This window comes from Chiloscyllium plagiosum, chromosome 48 (genome assembly GCF_004010195.1).
Source record: "Chiloscyllium plagiosum isolate BGI_BamShark_2017 chromosome 48, ASM401019v2, whole genome shotgun sequence".
Classification (NCBI taxonomy): domain Eukaryota; kingdom Metazoa; phylum Chordata; class Chondrichthyes; order Orectolobiformes; family Hemiscylliidae; genus Chiloscyllium; species Chiloscyllium plagiosum.
This window is the reverse complement of record NC_057757.1, coordinates 1013572-1019076: the sequence shown is the minus strand read 5'-3', so window position 1 is coordinate 1019076 and position 5505 is coordinate 1013572. Positions and strand designations below refer to the sequence as shown.

The 5505-nt window shown below is 49.5% G+C and overlaps 1 protein-coding gene across 5 annotated transcripts in view; it reads right to left on the bottom strand.

Moving 5' to 3' along the window:
* The window catches only part of slc16a13 (solute carrier family 16 member 13), a 36361-nt gene that overhangs the window by 21705 nt on the left and 9151 nt on the right, over positions 1–5505 (bottom strand). For 2 of the 5 annotated variants that reach the window (XM_043683373.1, XM_043683374.1), the window contains exon 1: positions 1593–1800. The exons of 2 other annotated variants lie outside the window; for them this stretch is intronic. The gene's annotated coding sequence lies outside the window, so the exon portion shown is untranslated. Of the gene's footprint in view, positions 1–1380; positions 1504–1592; positions 1801–5505 lie in introns of those variants that run through there. One more of the 5 variants, XM_043683378.1, reaches the window with a different exon arrangement.

Sequence of the window (5505 nt, the reverse complement as noted above, 5' to 3'; positions counted from 1 at the left end):
CTGGGGTGAGGTGGGGGAAGGGGAAATGAGGAAACTGGTGAAGTCCACATTGATGCCCTGGGGTTGAAGTGTTCCGAGGCGGAAGATGAGGCGTTCTTCCTCCAGGCATCAGGTGGTGGAGGAGCGACGGTGAAGGAGGCCCAGGACCTCCATGTCCTCGGCAGAGTGGGAGGGGGAGTTGAAATGTTGGGCCACAGGGCAATGGGGCTGATTGGTGCGGGTGTCCCGGAGATGTTCCCTAAAGCGCTCTGCTCGGAGGCGCCCAGTCTCCCCAATGTAGAGGAGACTGCATCGGGAGCAACGGATACAATAAATGACATTGGTGGATGTGCAGGTAAAACTTTGATGGATGTGGAAGGCTCCTTTAGGGCCTTGGATAGAGGTGAGGGAGGAGGTGTGGGCTCAGGTTTTGCAATTCTTGCGGTGGCAGGGGACGGTGCCAGGAAGGGAGGGTGTGTTGTTGGGGGGCGTGGACCTGATCAGGTAGTCATGGAGGGAACGGTCTTTGCGGAAGGCAGATATTCCAGCTCCTCGGGATGCTGTCTGAACTGCTGTGCTTTTCCAGCACTCTAATCCATTCAGCCCATCAAGTCGACACTGACCCTTTTAACAGCATCTCACACAGACCTACCCCTTAACCTATCCCTGTAACCCTACATTTCTCATGGCTAATCCATCTAGCCTGAACACTATGGGGCAACTTAGCACGGCCAATCCACCCTAACCTGCACATCCCTGACTGTGGGAGGAAACTGGAGCAACTGGAGGAAACCCACACAGACACGGGGAGAATGTGCAAACTGCACACAGACAGTTGCCTGAGGCTGGAATCGGACCAGGTCCCTGGTGCTGTGAGGCAGCAGTGCTAACCACTGAGCCACCATGCCTTCCCATTATAACCTCAGCCGGTGCGGGAATTGAACCCACGCCATTGGTAGCATCGCAAACCAGCCATCTAGGAGACCAATCCAAGCCTCACTGGACCTCCTTATCCCCAAGCAAACAAAGCCCAACCATTCTTGGCAAAAAGACTTTCAGAATTGTTTTAAAATGGTATTAAGACTTTCACTTTCAAAGCCAACGCAGCCCTTCCCTTTGCTGGAACTGATCACTTATTTGGGTCCAGTGAGCCGACTGACCCCTCTCTGTATTGAAGGTTATCAGATGCGGTTTACTCCGTTTTCTTGAGCCCACAACCTACTCTCCCCTCAAGTGTTGCTCCCACTCAAGGGGCAAACGGTTAACCAGCTGGTTAACTCGGTCAGTGTCAAGGATTAACTCGCTACTTTACTGCAGCCAGGATTATGGAGCATGACGCAGGGCAGCACACCCTCTTCCCTTGAAGTTTCCCCATCCGCAAAGGATCGCAGAAATCCTGACCCCAATGACATCTCTGGGAGCTGCCTCCAAGCAGAAACATCCTATCCACACATGGAGAGAGCCCGATTCCACGGCCAGCTCCTTTTAAAGGGAACCAGCTGAGCAGTCCGGAGCTCCGAGAGCCCTTGGCAAAGCTTAAAAGCACCTGGCCTGCTATGGCAACGCCTCCCAAAGTCAAACAGCCCTGTTCAATACTGGCTCCAGATTCATACCTGAAGGTCGGTGATGCAGAGAGGGGTGGGGAGGGAGCACATTTGTGAGGGGAGGAGTGGAGAGCACAGGTGTGAAATTCAAATCACTTCTCCCTCTGGATCCTAGTCAGATGAGAACCTGTCTTGCAACGTTTGCATGAACATCCTGGGAGCTTATCAGGGTTGCGACACTTGTCAATGATTGCTCATTGATTCTCCGGTCTCTCTGACCAGGTCATTCAATCATTACCCAACTGTAGCTCGATTTATGACATGATACAGCACGTCTGTGACAGATCTCGGAGTTACCGCAGTTTGTGGTGGAGAAGTCAACCAGGTGTATAAGTTGACTCCCACTTTTCAGCCGCAACATGCTTTCTGCACATTCCACCAACACGCCAGGGAATGAGAGAAGACGGATGGATTAAACGGTATTTATTTCGATGCAAGAGGCCTGACAGGTAAAGCAAATGAACCTAGGGCATGGATGGGGACGCAGGACTGGAATATTATAGATATTCCAGAAAGGTGACTGTGGGAGGGACGTGACCAGCAGCTCCAAGTTCCAAGGTGCTTTAGAAAGAGGAGGCAAACAAGGAGGGGGAGTGGCATTTTGGATTGGGGAAAAATCACAGCAGTATAATAGAATTCTTGTGTCGAAACAGGCCATTCAGCCCATCAAGTCCACACCAATCCTCTGAAGAGTATCCGATCCAGACTTACCCTTCCGCCCCACCCCCATGCTATCCCTGAAACCCTGCATTTCCCATTGCTAACCCACCTACCCTGCCCATTCCTGGACACTACGGGACAATCTTCCACGGCCTGCCCACCCTAACCTGCATATCTTTGGGCCATGGGAGGAAACTCACGCAGACACGGGGAGAATGTGCAAACTCCACACAGGCAGTGGCCCAAGGCTGGAATCAAACCTAAAAGGCAGCAGTGCTAACCACTGAGCCACCGTGCTTAAAATATTTAGACAGGATATTCCTGAAGGACCATGAAATGAAGTGCAATTGGTGAAACTGTGAAATACGAAGGGGCTGATCACTTTGATGGGGTTGTACCATAGGTCTCCCATTAGTCAGCAGGAAATTAAGGAGCAAATACTAAGAGAGATCGCAGATAGTCTGTAAGAATAATAGGATTGAAATAGTAGGGGATTTTAACTTTCCAAACATAGACTGGGTATAATGTTAAGGGATTTGGAAGGGGGCAAATTTTTGTGAAGTGTGTTCAGGAAAACGTTCTCAATTATTATGTTAATGGCCCTTCCAGAGAAGGGGAAAAAACTCAACCTCCTCTTGGGAAATAAGGCAGGGCAAATGACTGAAGTGCTAGTGGGGGAGCACTTTGGGACCAATGACCACAATTCTATCGATTTTCAAATAGTTGTGAAAAAGGGTAGGTCTGGTCCACATGGTGCAGTTCTAAACAGGGGTAAGGCCAACTTTGATGAGAGTAGATGGGAACTTTCAAACATTGTTTGGGAGAATGCTGTTCTCAGGTAAAGGGACATCTGGTAAGTGGGAGGCTTTCAAAAGTGCGTCTCCCAGATAGTATGTTGCCTCCCGCGTGCCAGGATCAGGGATATCTCAAATCGAGTTGTAAGGGGGTGGGAGAGCAGCCAGAAGTCGTGGTATATATTGGTACCAATGACATAGGTAGGGAAAGGGAGGAGGATCTGAAAAGAGAGTATAGGGAGTTAGGTTGGAAGCTAGAAGGCAGGACAAGCAGAGTAGTAATCTCAGGATTGCTACCAGTGCCACGCCCTAGTGAGGCTAGGAATAGAGAGCGAGTGCAGATGAACACGTAGCTGCAGGGTTGGTGTAGGAGGGAGGGCTTCAGATACAGATTACAGATTACATTACATTGTGGAAACAGGCCCTTCGGCCTAACAAGTCCACACCGCCCCGCCGAAGCACAACCCACCCATACCCCTACATTTACCCCTTACCTAACACTACAGGCAATTTAGCATGGCCAATTCACCTGACCTGCACATCTTTGGACTGTGGGAGGAAACTGGAGCACCCGGAGGAAACCCACGCAGACACGGGGAGAACGTGCAAATTCCACACAGTCAGTCGCCTGAGGCGGGAATTGAACCCGGGTCTCTAGCGCGGTGAGGCAGCAGTGCTAACTGCTGTGCCACCGTGCCGCCCACAAATGTGGATCATTGGGATTCCTTCCAGGGAAGGAGGGATCTGTACAAGCAGGATGGGTTACACCTGAACTGGAGGGACACCAATATCCTGGGCAGGTGGTTTGCTAGAGCTCTTTGGGAGGAGTTAAACTAGATTGGCAGAGGGGTGGGAGCCTGAGCTACGGATCAGATGATGGAGTAGGTAGTGAACAGCCAGATACAGGGTGCAGAGAGTCTGTGAGGAGGGATAGGCACTTGATAGGGCAAAGGTGCAGTCTGTGTGATGGGTTGAAGTGTGTCTATTTTAAGGCAAGTAGTATCAGGAATGATAGAGACAAACTCAAGAGCATGGATCAGTACTTGACTCAGGTACATAGTTCCTTGAAAGTGACATCTCAGGCAGATAGACTGGTGAATGAGGTGTATGGCAAGTTTGCCTTCATTGCTCAGACCATTGAGTATAGAAGTTGGGACATCATGTAACAGCTATACAAGACATTGGTAAGCCCACAATAGGAATACTGCATAAAATCCTGGGTCACCCTGCTATAGGAAAGATGTTATTAAACTGGAACGAGTATAAAAAGGATTTACAAGGATGTTGCCAGGGTTGGAGGGTTTCAGCTATAAGGAGAGGCTCAATAAACTGGAACCTTTTCCCCTGGAGAGGCACAGGCTGAGGGGTGATCTTGTAGAAGTTAATAAAATCATGAGAGGCATGCATAAGGTGAATAGCTAAGGTCTCTTCCAGGGTAGGTGAGTCCAAAACTAGGGGGCATAAGTTTAAGGTGAGAGGGGAAAGATTTAAAAGCGACATGAGGGGGCAACGTTTTTCATGGAGAGAGTGATGCCAGTGTGGAACGAGCTGCAACAGGACGTTGTAAAGGCAGATACAATTACAACATTTATAAAGCATTTGGACAGGTACGTGGATAGGAAGGGTTTAGAGGGATGTGGGTCAAACTCAGACAAATGGGACAAGATCAGTTTAGGAAACCTGGTCAGCATGGACAACTTGGGCCGAAGGGCCTGTTTCCATTCTGTTTGACGCCTGTGACTCTACTGGCCAATCACAATCGTCCATCCCGGGAATGCATATTTTACTTACTGGGTAACTTAAACTGGGCACGAGCTGCAGGCATTTGGTACAGGATAGACATGCTAGTACAGAGCAGACTAATACCCTTCTCCCGCTGTGGTCAACACAGAAGGAAGCATCGCCTATCATCGTCATCAGCTGTAATTACTGCCTCAGGACCACCATAGAGGACAGGTAATGAGTCAAACACGCTGCTATGGGTCTGGAGTTACATGTAGGTCAGACCAGGTAAGGACTGCAGATTTCCCTCCCTCAAGGGCGGGTACCATTTGGGTCTTAACAACAATCATTTCTTGGTCATCAGCCTTTGATTTCTAGACTTACGTCATATTCAAATCTCACTAACAACAAAACCACCACCTGTTCAGCAGCTTTTCAGACAAGTTACCAGCCCATTCTGAATAACTGCGAGCAAGAGTGGCTAATGTTATGCCATTGTTTAAGGAAGGCTGAAAGGACAAGCCTGGGACAATAGACCTGAGAGTCTGACATCAGGGGTGGGTATGTTGTTGGAGGGCATTCTGAAACATAGGATTTACGTGAATTTGGAGAGGCAGGTGAAGGATAGTCAGCATGAGCTGAAAATGTGTTGCTGGACAAGCGCAGCAGGTCAGGCAGCATCCAAGGAGCAGGAGAATCGACGTTTCGGGCATAAGCCCTTCTTCAGGCTTATGCCTGAAACGTCG